Source organism: Eubalaena glacialis, chromosome 1, assembly GCF_028564815.1.
Source record: "Eubalaena glacialis isolate mEubGla1 chromosome 1, mEubGla1.1.hap2.+ XY, whole genome shotgun sequence".
Lineage (NCBI taxonomy): Eukaryota > Metazoa > Chordata > Mammalia > Artiodactyla > Balaenidae > Eubalaena > Eubalaena glacialis.
In genome coordinates, this window is record NC_083716.1 from 159,507,470 (window position 1) to 159,527,333 (window position 19,864).

Sequence of the window (19,864 nt, forward strand, 5' to 3'; positions counted from 1 at the left end):
GACACCCCCCGCCCCTTAGCATCCATCAGCAGCATAGAGAGGAGAGTGTGAATCATAATTGGTGCAGAGGGAGGGTTCAGTACCTTAGAAGTTCTAGAAGTGAGGTAGACAATGAGCCTACTGGGTAAAGCGGTTAAAAATAGGCGAGAACAAGAATATATGGAGAATAGAGACCAGTGTTTATGGCCACTTTTGATGGTTCAGATGGACAGTTAAGAGGCTGAACAGCACATTTGACAGGTTTAAAGGGCTAAAAGTACAAAGAATCCAAGTTCTGTCGAGGGGCAAAGCCTGATGGATCTTACTTTACTTGTGTTTGGAGCCCCAAAGGGTTGCACCATAGGAGAAAGGGTAAATTAAAAGTAAACAGGTTCTCAAAGGAACTGCAGCTCATTTTAGGATCCCTTTTAACCCCTATAATTGAACTGAGGTGATCCCAGAATTATGGTGCCAACAGGCAACTGACAGAAATGAATACAAATATTTTCTGATAGAAGATAACACCATCCTAGTCCTCAATTTATTTATACAAACAATATTACAAATTAAATGTCTGGCACATTGTTTAAAAATATCCATGCACATGCAGAGACAAGATAACAAACATGAATAGAAATGAATGGAAATACAAGACAATAGAAATAGATCTTCAGTGTTCCAGATATTGGTGTTATCATAGACCATTAAAATAACTATCATTTTTATTGTTCAAGGAAAAAAGAGACAAGAATGAGAATTCTGGCAGGAAAAAAATAGAAACTTTAAAAAGTAATCATATTGAAGTTCTAAGTTTCAAAGTACAGTAACCCAAATTAAGAGCTCAATGGTTGGGTTTAGTTGCAGATTAGATGCAGCTAAAGGAAGAATTGGTGAGATGGAATATAGGTCAGAATAAATTATACAGAATGAGTCATGGAGTGACTAAAGGAATGGAATATGCAGAAAAGAGCATAAGAGAAGACACAATAAGAAAGTGAAAAATATGTAATTGAAATCTCAAAAGAAGAGGAGAGAGAAAACAGGGCAAGGGCAGTATTTTAAAAGAGAATAGCTGAGAACTTTTGAAAACTGATGAAAGACACATCACAAAGCCCTGAAAATCCTGGGCAGCATAAATAAAAAGAAGGAATATCTAGATACATGGTAGTAAAATTGTTGAATTGTTGAATAAAAAAGGCAAACAAAATTTAAATCAAGTGAAGGCAGGATTCTTGTTGTCGGTGGTGAGAAGGCAAAGTAAATGTAAAGGATCAGCAATAATGCTGAGAGCTGACAACAGAATCTTCAAAATCTTGACACCTGATTGAAAAAAAATAACTATCAACCAATAAATCAATACCTTGTGGAAAATATGCTTAGAAAATGAAAGTGAAGTAAAAACATTTGCAGTTAAACAAAAATAAGATACTTTTTCACCATCAGACCCACAATGAAAGCAATAAAAGTGAATATTCTTCTTTAGGCAGAAGAAAAATGACTCCATGTGGAAGCAGAGATGTGCCCAAGAGCAACAAAAATGGTAAGTATATCATTCAATAAATTAGTGTTATCTGTTTAAAATAATAATAAAATTTTATGTCATTTAATATATAGAGAGAGGATTAAAATAAATTATAACAATGTCATCTAAATTGGAAGAATGAAATAAAGTGTTTTAAGATTCTTCCATTGTCTAGGAAGAGGGTAAAGTACCAATTAATTTATTTTATAAGTCTCTAGGGTAAGCACTGAAAAAATAATAAAACAGCATATAAATTCCAAGCTAGTGGAGAGAGGTGGTAAAGTAATAGAAAATAATCCAACAAGAAGAAAAGAAAGAAGCAAATAAATAACTTCATAAAACAAAACAAAGACACAGAACAGGTGGGATAAATAGAAAGAAGCAAGTAATACAGTAGATTTAAACTTTACATGGAAAGGTAAAGCTGAATAGCTAAAACAATTTTGAAAAAGAATAAAGTGAGAGAAATTAGTCCACCTGATTTCAAGATTTATACTATATAGCTAGAATAATCAAGACTGTGTGGTATTGGCAGAATGTAGACATTTAGATCAATGAAACAGAATAGAGAACCCAGAACCCACACAAATATAGCCAATTGATGTTCAACAAAGGTGCAAAAGCAATTCAATAGGCAAAGGCTAATTTTTTTAACAAATGGTGCTAAATCAATTGGATATACATCCACTGCCTCCCCAATAAAAAAGAACCTAAACCTCATGCAAAAATTAACCAAAAATGGATTACAGATTTAAATGTAAACATAAAATCATAAAGCTGATAGAAGAAATCATAGGATATAATATTCAGGACCTGAAGTTTGGGGAAAGAGTTCTTAGACATGACACCAAAAGCAAGATCCAAAAAAGAAAAATACTGATAAGCTGCATCACAATTAAAAACTTTTGCTGTACAAAATATCATATGAAGAGGATGAAAAGACAAGCTACTGACTGGGGCGAAATATTTGCAAACCATATGTCTTACAAAGAACTCATATCTAGAATATAGAAAAACTCTCAAAACTCAACAGTAAAACAATCCAATTAGAAAACGGGCAAAAGATATGAAGAGGCCTTTCACTAAAGAGGATACATGAATAGGAAATAAGCACATGAAAAGATGTTCAACATGACTGGACATTAGGGAAATGAAAATAAAGACCAAGATGAGACATCACTACATACGTATTAGAGTTGCAAAAATAAAAAAATAGTGACAGTATCAAATGCTGGCAAGTATGTAGAGAAATGGATCTCATACATGGGAAAGTAATATGGTACAGCCACTTTGAAAATCTGTTTGTCAGTTTTTTAAACAATTAAACACACATTTACCATACATGTTGTCAATTGCATTGCTGGGCATTTCTCCCAGAGAAATGAAAACATATTTTCAAATATGTATGCCAAAAATCTACACATGATTGTTCATAGCAGTTTTGTTGGTAATAGTCAAAAACTGGATAAAACCAAAATATCCCTCAATAGGTGAATGGTTAAACAAACTTGGTACATCCATACCATGGAGTCCTACTAAGCGATAAAAAAGAAGAGGGACTTCCCTGGTGGCACAGTGGTTAAGAATCTGCCTGCCAATGCAGGGGACACGGGTTCGAGCCCTGGTCTGGGAAGATCCCACATGCCGCGGAGCAACTAAGCCCGTGGGCCACAACTATTGAGCCTGCACTCTAGAGCCCGCGAGCCACAACTGCTGAGCCCACGTGCCACAATTACTGAAGCCCGCGTGCCTAGAGCCTGTGCTCCGCAACAAGAGAAGCCACCGCAGTGAGAAGCCCGAGCACTGCAATGAAGTGTAGCCCCTGCTCGCTGCAACTAGAGAAAGCCTGCATGCAGCAACGAAGACCCAATGCAGCCAAAAATTTTAAAAAAAAATTTTTTTTTTAAATAAATTAATTTAAAAAAAAAGAAGAATGGGCTTCCCTGGTGGCGCAGTGGTTGAGAATCTGCCTGCCAATTCAGGGGACACGGGTTCGAGCCCTGGTCTGGGAAGATCCCACATGCCGCGGAGCAGCTGGGCCCGCGAGCCACAATTACTGAGCCTGCGCGTCTGGAGCCTGTGCTCCGCAGCAAGAGAGGCTGCGATAGTGAGAGGCCCGCGCACCGCGATGAAGAGTGGCCCCCGCTTGTCACAACTAGAGAAAGCCCTCGCACAGAAACGAAGACCCGACACAGCCATAAATAAATAAATTAATTAATTAAACAAACAAACAAAAAAGAAACTATTTGATACATGTAATAATTTGCATGAATCAAGGGCATTATGCTTGTTGAAAAAAGATCTCAGAAGGGTTACACACTGTATGATTCCACTTATATAACATTCTCAAAATGAAAAATTTATAAAGATGGAAAGTATATTAGTGTTTACCATCATTTAGGGCTGGTGAGCTTAGGGGGTGGCTGTGACTATAAAGGAGTAGCAGAAAGGAAACCTTTGTGGTGATGGAATAGTTCTGTTTTGTTTGCGACTGTGGTTACACAAACTTATACAGGTGATAAAACTGCATTCTATGTACACACATTGTACCAATGTCAAATTCCTGGTTTGGATATTATACTATAATTATATAAGATGTAAAGTGAATGAAGTGTACAAGAATCCTTTCTGTACTATCTTTGCAACTTCCTATGAATCTATAATTATTTCAAAGTATAAACTTTAAAAAATAACTGCACAGATTTATCAGTAATTATATTAAATGTAAATGGATTAAATGCTCCAATTATAAGACAAAAATTACCTGACTATATTTTTGGTTTTTTAAGCCAAATTCTGTTTACAAGGGGTATTTTAAAAACACTGAGATACAGAAAGTTTGACTGTAACAGGATGGAATTGGTAACTAAAGAAACGTGGTATAAATTATCAAACAAAGTCAGTTGAAGCAAATACTGCTTGTGAACAATCATGCGGTTTTGGAGATCTGTTCTTTTATTTGCCTAGTGTTTTACAATTAGCCAGACCATAATATTACTATGACTGACATAAAAAACAAAACAAAAATTCATGCCTCACTAATGATGGAATAGAACCATTTCACACACACACACGCATGTTGTAGTAGTTAAACATTAACTTAATTTTTAAGTAACTTAAAAAATTGGTAGTGCGTTGTTGTAGTTCATCTCATGACTGTTTCCTAACACTCTAACCAAGTTTATTCTATACACATGATTTTGTTTTGTTTTGTTTTTCTTTTATTGTCTGGTTCTGTTTCTACCTGCCCTATGAACTAAGTGTTCAAGGACCTTTGGCGAATAGTATATATCCTATTGTTTTAAGCTTGCTTGTTTATTCTCCCATTTTATTAGTAGCCATGTCTGGATTTCATAAATACTTCTATTGATTTTGTACTTAACACTCTCAGTATTATACAACTGTTCAGAAAACAGCAGCGTTATTAAAATGCAGAAAGTAAATGGATTTCTGGGAAGAGGAATATTCAGTGAACATCTAGAGAAGGAACTAAAGAGTTTTTATAAACATACATAAAAACAGCCATTTTGCATGTTAAAATCAGCTTATTCCATTGCAATCTTTCCCATGGATAATCTTTTTCTTTCCACTGAGAAACTCTCTAATAATGAATGATCCATCATGAAGAGACCCTATTTGAAAATGAAAGCATAAAAATTTCCTGTGAGATTTAGATGCCATTTAAATTTATCTTTATACGTATACTGCTTGAATACTAATTGCTGCTTGCCCAACTCAGGAGCAAGGTGTTTACTGTTATTATTATTATTATTAATAACTTGAAGATAATGATTAATTAGACCATTTTATATAGTCTTGTAAAGTTTTATATTTCATAAGGCAGTTTTCATAAGTATTTTTATATTTGGTCTTCACAATGTGCTAAGGGTTATTTATGGCCATTGTTCTTAATCCCATTTGCAGAAAAGGAAACTAAAGCTCAGGGGTGTTGCCTGCCTTACTCCAAACCACGAAAGTATTCAATGGCAGAGCTTGGTCTCACACCCAGTCTTCATAACTTCTAGCCCAGTGCTGTGTTTACCTTGTCACACTGCCTTCCTTCCTTTAGTGACAGAAGTGCAGTGGCTCCTGCTCTTTTAAAAGGATTATCTCAGGAAGAATGTACTTACGCCTCTCTGGCACCTTCCTCATTCTATGCTCCCGCTTCAGGCTTCGCTTTTCCTGAAGCCTATAGTGCATGGGGACCATGCTGTAATCTGCCTGCTGTGAATTTGTCTTTCCTCAGCACATTTATATGTTTGTTTCTGCAGCAGCATGTGGTCCCATGGCAAATTCATGGCAGGCTGATTGCTGGTTTTCTTTGCCTCCCAATGTCAGTTGAAGCCAAAGTGATCAAATAAAATCCAAATCAGGCAGAGTGCAGTGCCAAGCACAGCCCATATGAAAAACCCCAACTTTGAAAATAAGATTGGCAATGTTATCAGTATTGAATACTCTGATAAAATTTCCCTGAGAAATGCAATTAAAGACTGCTGAAGAATAGAAATGAAAACAAAGTGTTGGTTTTATTCTCAACTTTAAAAAGAAGACAACTTTAGTTGGATTCACATCCTAGTCTAATTATTGATTTCATCACCACAAATGAAAAACAGAAGAACTATAAGGAGGTTAAGATCCAACAAAAACATAGCAAAATGGTGGGGAGGGAGTGGAAGGAATGTGGAGAAATTGTATACAAGGGGTATAAAGAACAGCCGTTTTCAGAAGAGCTTTTTGTAACTAGGAAAGATAGACCTTGCAGTCACTTGCATTTCAAAAGTTTCTATGCATTCAAAGCCTAGTGCCTGTCTTAAAGTGAGCTTGAGGGTTTCACAGTGACTGGGATGCAACTAAGCTATTTCTGGATGATGGGATTCATCTGGCATTGCAGAGTGGCCTTGTGCACACAAAAAACACTTAAAATCATTTTTTCTCTGACTAATTTATACATTAAAAATAAACTGCCTTAGAAGTGTTTGCTTTTTTGGATGACTTTTGGAGGGCCTGCTGTTTTAACCATTCCATAGCAGAATCTGCTCTGTTGTGTACAGAGTCAGCCTTTGATGTATGTAGAACTTAGACAAAGTCAATCTGAGAACTCCAAAGAAGATAATCAGGAAAGAAACTTATGAAAGTAAGGCAACAAGCATTAATAAAAGAAGTTGAGATTTTTTTGAAGGGAAATTTGGGAAGAAGGGACAGTTGGTCATGGGAGTATGATCAAGAGTGGGTTAGACTAACCACTGAACTGGCCACTGCCCAGATTCCTTCAACTGGGCTGTTTCCCAAACTTCAGTCACTCTCAAAACATGTTCTTGATTTTTTCCATATCACCTTTCAAACTGCTCAATCTTTTATTTGATATTTTTATTTGAATTATGTTTCTTTAAAGCAATTTTATGTGACATATCATAAACAGAAAACCATTAACACCTAATATAGACAGAAGTATAGAAGAAAATATAATAACAATTTCGTTAAATTCTAGCAGTATATACTATTGTTTGCCCTAAATCCTAAGCGTGAGGCCTCGCCTTTTCATTCTTGCTGGAAAAGGAGATTAAGATGTGGTAGAGGAGTTTTAAACTTACGTCATCATTAAACTGATTCTTCTTCTTTGATGTAGTCTGACAGTTTAAAGGAAAATTATAAATTGAATAGTATCCTTAATTTGTAACTAAGTACTATTGTTACTGTTTGGTGGTTTGTTTTTTATTTCAAGCAATACAAACCATTATTAGGAGAACATGAAGTAAATCACTGTAAATATTCATGTAAATAACATGAACTGATCACTGTAAAGTCATTTCCAAATATCGTTACTTGGGTGAATCAGCCCCACTCTCCACCGCTCCCTGTATACAATTTACATCCTACTGATCAAGATTGAAAGATTCAAAGCAGGAAGCCTAATTGGCTTAGAGAATGCTTCCATTTCTTGAATGGTGAAGGCAGGGTATTTGAGCGACAGTTCCACAAGAATGTGTGCAATAAGGGTATGATAGTTAATTTTGTGTGTCAACTTGACTGGGCTGTGGGATGCCCAGATATCTAGTTAAACATTATTTCTGGGTGTGTCTATGAGGGTGTTTCTGAAAGAGATTAGCATTTGAATTGGTGGATTGAGTAAAACAGGTGGCCTTCCCCAATGTGGGTGAGCATCATCCAATCTGGTGAAGGCCTGGACAGGACAAAAAACTGAGGAAGCTTGAATTTGCTCTCTGTAAATTGTGTGATAGTAATTTACATTAGGACATTCAATATTTTGTAATATTTTTTGCAGTAATAATAATCTATCAAATATAACTCCATTGCAGTACTTGAAGATTATATATATATGTATATATATATATATAATTCTTGGTTAAATTTGACAATTGACAATCCAGTTGCCTTAGACTCAGTAGAGTAAAATTTCTCCAAATTGAAATTAATTTAAAACCATCTAAGAACTATAATATTTCAATAAAAAGTTTAAATTTGTCATTAGAAAATTACATAAAATTCTTAATTATATCAATATAATTAATGATTGTGCTGAAAAGAAGTAAAAAATAATTTTTCTGGAAAATATATGATAATTATGATTTAGGCATGATTTTATTTTTTATCTATTCAAACACTCTCATTCCAAAACAGAATGCCCAGACATGTGCAATGATAATTAAATTTAGGCATCATTTTATTTTACTAAATTTCAGTCATATAAAAACCATGGATTTACAAATATTCTAAAATATTATTATTTTAAAAATATACTTTTTCTAGGTAGTATATTTTAATCAACAGCTATTTGTGACTTGCAAGTTTTAAATATGTAGCACTCTCAAATGTTTGGAGCAAGACTATAGAAATAGAACAGCAAATTTAATCCAAAGAAAGCAAAATTAAGGGGAAAATAGATAAAAGAAGAAATTAACAAAATAGAAAACAAGCCTACAGTTGAGAGAACTGACAAATTTATTCTTTTAAAAGGTTATAAAATTGTAAATGCCTCGTGAGATTGATGAAGACAAATGAGAGAAGGCAAAAATGAACAATAGCAGATATAAAAAAGGGGGGACATCACTACAAATCCTACAGACATTAAAGCCACCATGAGAGAATATTATGAGCAAACATCAGATGAAATGTAGAAATTTCTAGGAAAGAGAAACTTAACCAAAATTCAGTCGGGAAGAAATAACCAATTGAATTGTGTTGTTAACCATTAAATCTATTGATTTTATAATTAAAATTATTCCCCCAAAGGAAATTCTAGGCTTAGATGGTGTCACTCGTGAGTTCTACCAAATATTTAAGAAACAAATAATATCAATCTTACACAAACTTTTCCATAGAAAAGGAATGACTTCCCAGCTTACATTGTGAAGTAACATAACCCTGATTCCAAAACCTAACAAGGATGTTAAAGAAAAGAACAATAATAAGGCAGTCAGACTCATGAACCAAATCCTGCAACATACAAAACGCATAATGTATCACAACCAATTTAGACTTATTACAGTAATGCAAGGGTGATTTAATATTAAAGAGTCAATCAGTGTTATCCACCAAATTAACACAATAGAGGAGAAAAATAAAATATTCATTTCAATAGATACCCAAAAATAGCATTTGATAAAATTTAGCATCCATTTATGGTTAAAAATTAGTAATCCTTACCATACCAAGGATACATAGGTTGATGGGAAAGGATAGACTTTTCAAAAAGTGGTATTAGTTTAACTGCATATTTTTTCCAAACAAATACACAAATAGAAAGGAAAAAGAAAGTTAACCCCTATCTCACACTGTACACAAAAATTAATTTCAGGTTCACTGTAGATCTAAATATGAAACACAAACAAATGCAGCTTGTATAGGATAATAAATGAACACATTTTAATATTCTTGGGATACGGAAAGATTTTTTTAAACAGGATACAAAATATATCAACCAAAAGGGAAATAATCAATATTTTTGACTACAATAAAAATGATCATTTCCATTCATCAAAAGATACCGTTAAGAAATGAAAAAGCAAGGCAATCAAAATAATAACAAAGATCTCATATCTCTTCAAATGAATAAGAAAGTCTACCTATAGAATAATGGGCAGGAATGTTGGACAAGCACTTAGAAGATAAATAAATGGCTGGTAAACAACCCTGTCAGTAATAAGGAAAATGCAAATTAAAATTACAGCAAATAATGTCCAAGAACTGCTCAATGTATAAACAGATTACAAATATATTCCTACAATGAAATACAACTTGGTGATAAAAAGGAGCAAACTACCAACACACATTACAGCATGGATGAATTTCAAGAGCATTATGCTAGGTGAAATAAGACAGACACAAAAGACTACATACTCTATGGTTTTATTTATGTAAAATTCTAGAAAAGGCAAAATTATAATGACAGCAGATTAATGATTGCCCAGGTCTGTGGGTGGGGAAGGGAATTGGCTGTAAAGGGACAGGAGAAAGCTTTTTGGGGTGTTGGAAATGTTCTATATCTTGTGTGTGGTGGTGGATACATGACTATTTATTTTGTTAAAAATCACTGAACTTATTCATACCACGAAAAATTATAAGCAATAAAAATAAATGAATCACTGTACCAATATGGATGCATTTTTAAAATACAGTGTTGAGAAATAATAATAATAAGGGTATTCATATGATCAACTTATAAAAACTCTAAACTACAGTATTCTAAGCCATGATAGTAGTCACCTTTGGGCAGAGGGAAGGGAGTAATGATTGGGAAAGGGCATGAACTGGGAGAGGGTCTCGTGGGAGCTGGCAGTGTTTAGTTCTTCAACCGGGTAGTGAGTTCATGGGTGTTCATTTTGTGATGAGTTCCTGAATTATGTATTTATGTTTTCCGTACTTTTCTATTGATTATGACAAATGTCTTGCTGTTGGAAAGGTGGGAAATGGGGATATGATTAAATGTGTGGTTTTGTTTTTTGTTTTTTTTGAAGTGGGAGATACTTGAGAAATATTACTTTTTCGTGAGACTGATTCATAGAGAAAAATGGAAGGAAAATGTTTTGAAGGGACAATTAATAGTGCAAAATTTCTGAGGAGAGAGGATTTAGAGTTTAGCTAAAAGAAAATTGGCCTTTTATTAATCAGAGGGAGAAGGAGAAATGTGCACATGTAGGTTTGTGGATGGAGAGCACAGGGAGTTCCTGTCTCATGGCTTCTATTCTCAGTAAATTGGAAATGAGGTGACTTTGGAGAAAGAAGTAGAAAGATGAGCAGATTTGCAGTTTGAGAAGTGTAAAGAAGTTTGAAAAAGTAATTGCAGAGGGGAATGTGAGATTGACCTGGAATTCACTTGTTAGTGTTATGGGCCCAAAATGGCTTGGTGAGTTGAATATATTGTGGGAGTCCTATGAGAAGAGCCTCTGTTCTGGACTCAGACTATAGCAATGTGTAGTTTGGCCTCTTTAACATGCTTACTGCGGCTAATTTCCAGATCTCAAGGGGGCACATAGATTATACATGAAATCGCTGTAGCTCTAAATAAGTAACCACAACTAGTTCTGGCAGTAGCACACAGAGATGGAGTCACGAATGAGATCTGCATCTGGTGTAGCAAGGTGACTAAAAAAGAGGGACATTTGCCAACAATCACAGATATCTTGACAATGGGGTATTCTTCGAATACAACCTGTGTATAAAATTAGAGGAAACATCCTCATACCTGAGTTATTTGTCTAAGTCATAGAATTCAAAACCAAAGAAACATCAAAGTATGTGCTTATAAGAAATGGCTATGCTAGTGCAGGGGACGCGGGTTCGAGCCCTGGTCTGGGAGGATCCCACGTGCCGCGGAGCAACTAGGCCCGTGAGCCACAACTGCTGAGCCTGCGCGTCTGGAGCCTGTGCTCCGCAGCGGGGGAGGCCGCGATAGTGAGGGGCCCACGCACCGCGATGAAGAGTGGCCCCCGCTTGCCGCGACTGGAGGGGGCCCTCGCACAGAAACGAGGACCCAACACAGCAAAAATAAATAAATAAAATTAATTAATTAAAAAAAAAAGACATTAGAAATTATAACTGTAGTGTAAATTTCTTAAAAAAAAAAAAAAAAAGAAATGGCTAGATGTGGATCTTATTTTGCCTAATGCTAATTTCAAATTCAGAGGGAAAATTAGCGAGAAAGTGTTAATGAATCAACAAGAATGGGTTTACTATTTATGTCTACTCTTTGAAAGTAATTCAAAGCAGTTGTCATAGAGAGGATTAGCCAGTAGTATTATTCTTGTGTGTGTAATCATGTAATCTTGTTTTTAATAAGATTTATACTAATCTTGTATATTGGAAGGGATATAATTCCTTTGAGGGTAATTATAGTTACTTTATCAAAATAAAGTGACACCCAGCTCAAACTATTAGGCATCAGTAAAAGAGATGAAAGTTTATTATACTCCATTAAAAATATATAAAAGCAAGCAAAAAATTTTAAATAACATTCTGGCATTGAAACCTTATTATATTTTGTTTTATTTTTTAAAATCATCTACACATTTTCCTGGGGGACTATCAAGAGAAACAAAGATAAAAATAGGTAGTCAGAGAATGACAGGCAAAAATATAAACACATTTTTCTTTTTCCTGTTGGCTCTTTCTTGTGCAAGTTGAGAAATAGAGATATAGGAGAAAAAGAGGCTTTGGAGAAATTTAAAGCAAAAGATTTACCTTCAGGCTCAGATGGGAAGCAAAAATTGGTAGACCCACTTGAAAGTCGATCTTTAGATTTAGGATTAATTATTAAAAAGAAAGATTATAATCAAAGATTATGTATATAATTAGTGATCGACTATGCAGTTAAAGGACCTTAGATGCCCAGTGGGGTCTTTGAGTTCATTTTGTTAACTGAATTTGTTTTATTTTATGAGAATAATACTTGATTATTTTTAAGGTTAAACAATAAACATATATAAATGAAAAGTTAATATTCTCAACTCTCTTTGTTCCACATTGAGCTAACTAATGTTAACTGCTTGCATCTTTATTTCTAGATATTTCTGTGTTTATTCAATCATATGCAAAGAGGTGTATTTTCTGTGTGTGTGTGTGTGTGTGTGTGTGCTTAAAAACAAACGTGGGATCTACCTCAACAGATTACTCTGAAATTTGATCTTATCACTAAAAATGTATCATGGCCATCTAGTCCAACAAGTAGATATAGTATAATTTTACTCATTCTTATTAATACTTTCAGAATATTACATAATATGTATATGCGCCATCAACTACTACTACATTCTACTACTAATATACATTCAAGTTATTTTATTTTATTTTAAGGAATTGGCTCATGTGATTGTTGAACCTGCCAAGACTGAAATCTGCAGGACAGGGTGTCAGGCTGGACACCCAAGGAAGAGTTGGTGTTGCAGCTCAAGTCCAAAGTCAGTTTGGAGGCAGAATTCCTTCTTCCCTGGGGAACCTCAGGCTTTTCTTATAAGGCCTCCAACTGACTGAATGAGACCCACCCACATTATGGGCTTTACTCAAAGTCTACCGACTTAAATATTAATCCCATCTAAGTATTAATTCATGGCAATGTCTAGACTGGTGTTTGACCAAACACTGGGTATTTTGAACTAGCTAAGTTAAATTAACCCTTTTTTCATTCAGCATTTTGTTTTTGAGATTCTTCCAGACTGTCGTTTTAATTCATTCAGTTCTTCTGCTACATAGTATGCCATTGCATTAATGTATCACAATTTATTTATCCATTTGTTCCTATTGATGAACATCTGAGATATTTCCTGTTTTTTTTTTTTTTTTTTTTGGTTACAAATAGTGTTGCATTGAACATTTTGGATTATGACTCAGTGTTCAAGTACAAGAGTTTCTTTAGATAATATACCCAGAAGTAAATTTGCTGGATGTTAGGATATGCGCATATTTAGTTTACACGATAATGCCAAATTGTTGTTCAAAGTGATGTGCCAGTTCACACTCCCACCACCAGTGAGAGTTGTGCCTGTTGTGCCCCATCTTGGTCTTGTCAAGCTTTTAGATGTTTGCCAGTGTTTTAATCAAAAATAGGACTCCTGGATTCTCTCATGAAGTCTGCTAAATACTAGCTGTGTGGCTATTGTCACAAAGGGTCCTTCCGGCCTTCAATTCTACTGGTTCCAAACTCTCACCTCAAACTACTCAGGTAGATAATGTCAGAAAACAAATCAACATCACACCAACTTACTGTGCACCAGCACTGAAGATATTTAATTTAACTTGGCTCAGGATGTTCACTGGGTTAAAGAGCTAGAATATAAATCAAGCCGTTGGGCGTCAGTTTCTGAGTAAGGAATCTATATGGTTGTTTTTACACAGGACAGTTGAGTAGGAATGGAATTACAGCTTGCCTACGGCAATAAATAGAATAGTTGCAACTGAATTTTTCGTGTTAAACAGATGTTACAAAGTCATTTAAAACAGCACAGTTCACTATGGGTTTCTTACTATTTAACATATTTTCTGTTAGAGGGCTGTGAATTTAGGGGAACCAGGGACAGTTGAATGAAGCCTGAAAATTTGAGAGCTTTGTTTTATCAAGTGTTGGTTTAAAGAAGCCTTTTCTGAGCTTTTAAAGAGCAATTTTCTCCTCAACTTACTAAACAGGCTTACAACTTTCAAAACAGGCTTAATTTCATAAGCTATCTTTTAAAATGAAAGCCTGTGCTATTCAAACACACAAAAATACTTACTGTAAGAACAACATTTTTGGACTTCAAGAAGAATCAGCAATTCCATTTCCTTCTCTTACTAGTGCCAAATGGAATTTGGATGAAAAGTTTTCCATATGAGTGGTAACCATATGTGTGAACATCAAGAACTTGGTATAAAAGTTGACTGAAAGAAGGCTACTACTCTCTTAAATAAGTTCTGTTTAGAGATAGACCAGGGTCAGCATACTTCTCTCTAAAGGGCCAGATGGTAACTGTTTTTAGGCTTTGTTGGCCATACAGTCTGTTGCATCTACTTATCTCTGATGTTGTAGCTTGAAAACAGCCAGAAAAAAAAACACATAAATAAATGGATGTGGCTGTGTTCCAATCAAACTTTACTCAAAAAACAGGTGGTGGACTGGACTTAGCTTGCAGGTTGTAGTTTCCCAACCCAATTTAGGCCATTAAGTAAATGATATTAAGTATTAAGCATAATGCACAGAACATTTGTTACAATAAAGACTCTGATGTCCCTCTAATGTGAGATAATCCTTGCCATTCCTCCTTATTATCATTTTTTCAGAGGATAATTGCACTGGGCTTTCTGTTGAGCTATTGGTACTGCATTTAAAAAGGTTAATGCAATCCAAGGACATGGTGTATCTCTCCATCTGTTTGTATCATTTTTAATTTCTTTCATCAGTGTCTTATAGTTTTCTGCATACAGGTCTTTTGTCTCCTTAGATAGGTTTATTACTAGGTATTTTATTCTTTTTGTTGCCGTGGTAAATGGAAGTGTTTCCTTAATTTCTCTTTCAGATTTTTCATTAGTGTATAGGAATGCAAGAGATTTCTGTGCATTAATTTTGTATCCTGCAACTTTACCAAATTCATTGATTAGCCCTAGTAGTTTTCTGCTAGCATCTTTATGATTCTCTATGTATAGTATTATGTCATCTGCAAACAGTGACAGCTTTACTTCTTCTTTTCCGATTTGTATTCCTTTTATTTCTTTTTCTTCTCTGATTGCTGTGGCTAAAACTTCCAAAACTATGTTGAATAATAGTGGTGAGAGTGGACAACCTTGTCTTGTTCCTGGTCTTAGAGGAAAGGAAAACATAAACAAGACGAAAAGGCAACCCTCAGAATGGGAGAAAATATTTGCAGATGAAGCAACTGACAAAGGATTAATCTCCAAAATTTACAAGCAGCTCATGCAGCTCAATATCAAAAAAACAAACAACTCAATCCAAAAATGGATAGAAGACCTACATAGACCTTTCTCCAAAGAAGATATACAGATTGCCAACAAACACATGAAAGGATGCTCAACATCACTAATCATTAGAGAAATGCAAATCAAAACTACAATGAGGTGTCACCTCACACCAGTCAGAATGGCCATCATCAAAATATCTACAATCAATAAATGCTGGAGATGGTGTGGAGAAAAGGGAACCCTCTTGCACTGTTGGTGGGAATGTAAATTGATACAGCCACTATGGAGAACAGTATGGAAGTTCCTTCAAAAACTAAAAATAGAACTATCATATGACCCAGCAATCCCACTCCTGGGCAAATACCCTGAGAAAATCATAATTCAAAAAGAGTCATGTACCACAATGTTCATTGCAGCACTATTTACAATAGCCAGGACATGGAAACAACCTAAGTGTCCACCGACAGATGAATGGATAAAGAAGATGTGGCACATATATACAATGGAATATTACTCAGCCATAAAAAGAAACAAAATTGAGTTATTTGTAGTGAGGTGGATGGACCTAGAGTCTGTCATACAGAGTGAAGTAAGTCAGAAAGAGAAAAACAAATGCCGTATGCTAACACATATATATGGAATCTAAAAAAAAAAAACACAGGTTCTGAAGAACCTAGGGGCAGGACAGGAATAAAGATGCAGATGTAGAGAATGGACTTGAGGACACAGGGAGTGGGAAGGGTAAGCTGGGAAGAAGTGAGAGAGTGGCATGGAAATATATACACTACCAAATGTAAAATAGATAGCTAGTGGGAAGCAGCCGAATAGCACAGGGAGATCAGCTGGGTGCTTTGTGACCACCTAGAGGGGTGGGATAGGGAGGGAGGGAGGGAGACGCAAGAGGGAGGAGATATGGGAATATATGTATATGTATAGCTGATTCACTTTGTTATGAAGCAGAAACTAACACACCATTGTAAAGCAATTATACTCCAATAAAGATGTTAAAAAAAAAAAAGGTTAATGCATTCCTTCTAAGGACATTAATGCATTTCATGGGATTGTTTATAAGCAAGTTTTGACTGATTGAATCTGTTTATTTATTGATTGTAACAGTCCTTCCATGAGGTGGGAGAAAGGGCTGCTCAGCTAGGCTGGTTAAGGCCACAGATTTGGCAGGTGTTTAAACTTTTAAACCAATGGCCCACAGGGAGTGGGTGAGCCTTTCCCCTTGCACCTGTGTCCTGCTGGCAGTCAACATTCCTCCCACTGCCTACCACGTGCCAGCTTTAGGAGGCAAAGTGCACACATTGTGGCTTATCACAAGCTGTTCTGCCTCTTTCAAAATCAGCTGAGCACTGCATGGAACACAGGGTGTGAACCTGCACCGGCAAATCCTGCTTAGAGCTAATAATCATTAGCAATGATCCCAGACTTTCATGGGTATCACACACCAGCCAGTGGCTGTATTTAGATGGACCATGGTGTGTGTGTGTCTGGGATGTGGTCTGGAAGGAGAGTAATGTCCCCTTTTATTTCTCAGGAGCCCATTGTCTTCTCTCCATTTTCATACCACTCCTCTAGTGAGAGTCATCATCTTTCTCTTAGACCTCTAGAATCCTTTCTCTGAGTCTTCTCACTTCACTCTAATCCATTCTCTACACAGCAGCCAGAGTGACCTTTTAAAAATGCAGTTCTCATCATGCCACTGCTTGACTTAAATTTCTTTTTTGGCGTCACACTGCCGTTAGGAAGAAGCCACAATTATCATGACTTTCTCTCAAGACTATTCATGCTCTGACCCCAGCTCACCTCTGCACCTCATCCAACTCCACTCCCTCCCATGCTCCTGTATTTCAGTTGCTCTCGCATTGTTCAGTTCCTTGAACTAACTCCATACTGGCTCCCACCTAGGAGCCTTTACTCCTTTACACATGCTATTGTCCTATTGATCTTCTGTTTATAGTTTTGATTTCTTAAATAGAGAAGAGAGTACAATCCACTATAACCTGTTCTCTCCAACTCACATTGTATAGGGTCTCAACTTGTTCTACCAATTACTGCAAGTCTGATATGTTGCTAATTAAATTAATTATTATTTAGTAATTGTTGTTTTTGGCAGTGGTCTAGAAATGTAAAGAAGAAATTCAGTAATTTTAATCAACAAGATACATGTACCTCATCTTATGAAATACCAGTTAAAGAGTCCTTGAAGCAGTGTTGCCAAAGGCAATGACTTTCAAAATTTGGCAAATCTGGAAATTTCCCTGATAAATTGACTTGAAAAAAAGTTAACTTCCATGTAAAATGTATAGAAATTTGAGTCAAATATAGGTTTACGTTGGTTATAATCTGTTTTGTGCATGGCTTAATTCCCTTATCCAAGAAACAAATAATGTGACTTAAGCTCACCCAGTCCCTAAATATGGGGTTCATATTGCCTTTTAGTAGCTCTTTAAGTTCTCCGTAGGCTTTTATGAAAGTGCAGAGATTTCAGCCAACATAGTTTCCAGGATTTCCATCCACAAACAAAAGTGCCTTTGTGAGAGCTATGGGATCCAGGTTAGGAGATTGTTAAACCCAGATTTAGTCCAAGGGGACTAAATTTCAGGAAGGGGAGCCATTTCAAGAAGGCAGTCTCACACCCAGGTGACTGACTCACCAACAGTGGTCCCACTACAGACCTGGAGACAGCTCTGTACCCCGAGGATTCGCCTACAGCTCCATTTGGCCTTGGTCCTGTCACCACCACTATATGCCTGGGGACCTGGGAGGAGTCAAGACCACCAATGTATCATGTAACAGGCATACAGACCTAAGTCCTAGCTGTGGACCCTAAAGTGGTCTGTGAACCTGCTCCGGCCCCTTTCAGTTGCAGTACAGGTGTCCCTGGAAGTAAGCCCACCAAACTTGGTCAGACTGTAGATTATGAAAGGGCCCTTAACTTGGCTCCAGTCCATGCTAGTCACAGTCAGCCAGCAATCTTGCTGGCAGAGAGAGCTGCCAGGAGACACTCCCAACTAAGACCCAGGAGATCCTTAAAGTATCCTACACTCAGCTTCAGCCTCTTGAGTTGCAGTCAAGGAGCAGTACAGCCAGCCCAGGGACCTGCAGGGAGACATGCCTATCTGTGCCTCCAGAGCCAAGTTTGCAGACCTCAATTTTGGCTGTGGAACCTGAAACAGTCCTGAGGCTTAGTTCCAGCCCCTCTCAGCCATAGACCAGGGCCAGTCCTGCCCACCCCATCCAGTGATCAGCCAGGAACCTTCCCTGGGACCTGGCTGGAGACACACCCATCTATGTACCTGGTAATAGGCCCACTGTCTGAGGACCCAACTTTGAAGCAGACCCTTCTTCCAGCATCACCCTACCAAACAAAGTACTGGAGGCAGCTTCATCTACCCAGGGATGAGATAGAATCCATGCCCGGCTGAATTCCTGGTAACAAGCCCACCAACAGCAGACCTCACTGCAGACCCAGAGACAGCCTCACAACCGGCTCCAACCCAGTATGACTGCAATTCCAGAGATAATCCCATCAACCTAGAGAACTGACAGAAGAAGGTCTTCACGTGATGAAAGCAGTCTACAAAGATGGAAAGATGTGTTTGCTCCTTCAAATGCACAGACACCAATGCAAGGCTACATGGATCACAAAGAATCAGGCAAATATGACACCACCAAAGGAAACTAATAAAATTCCAGTAACTGACCCCAAAGAAATGGAGATCTATGATTTGCAAGACAAAGATTTCAAAATAATTATTCTAAAGAAACTAAATGAAATGCAAGAGAACGTGGATAGACAACAGAATAAAGTCAGGAAAACACACATGAACAAAATGAGAAGTTTAATGAAGAAATAGAAACCATAAAAAAAGAAATCCTGGAGCTGAAGAATACAATGAAAAAACTGAAAAAGTCAATAGAGAGCTTTAACAACAGACTTCATCATGCAGTAGAAAGAATCATCAAACTCAAGGATCATTTAAAATTAGCCAGTTAGAGGAACAAAAAGAAAAAAGAATGAAAAAGGGTGAAGAAAACCAAAAGCCTATATGAACTTTGGGATGCCATCAAGTCAATGAAAGCTTATTTAAAGAAATAATAACTTAAACTTTCCCAAATCTTGGGAGAGATACAGACATCCATGCACAGGAAGCTCAAAAGACCCCAAGCAATATCAACTCAAAGAACATTACTCCAAGACACAATATAATCAAAGTGTTAAAAGTCAAAAACAAAGAGAGAATATTGAAAGCAGCAAAAGAATTCCCGCATCACAAATAAGGGAAGACTATAAGGCTATCAGTGGATTTCTCTGCAGAAATCTTGCAGGCCAGGAGGGAATGGGCTGATATATTCAAAGTCCAACCTATTGGATAACCTAGAAGAAAGCAATGCATTACTAGAAACATACCACTTACCAAGACTAAATCATAAAGAAATAGAAAATCTGGA

General features: G+C 36.5%; 1 long non-coding RNA gene across 1 annotated transcript in view; it reads left to right on the forward strand.

Annotated features, from left to right (window-relative positions):
* The first annotated feature begins 1,461 nt into the window (after positions 1 to 1,461).
* The window catches only part of LOC133097806 (uncharacterized), a 258,034-nt gene continuing 239,631 nt past the window's right edge, over positions 1,462 to 19,864 (forward strand). The window contains exon 1 of the long non-coding RNA XR_009702065.1: positions 1,462 to 1,519. This is a non-coding gene — a long non-coding RNA (uncharacterized LOC133097806). The remainder of the gene's footprint in view (positions 1,520 to 19,864) is intronic.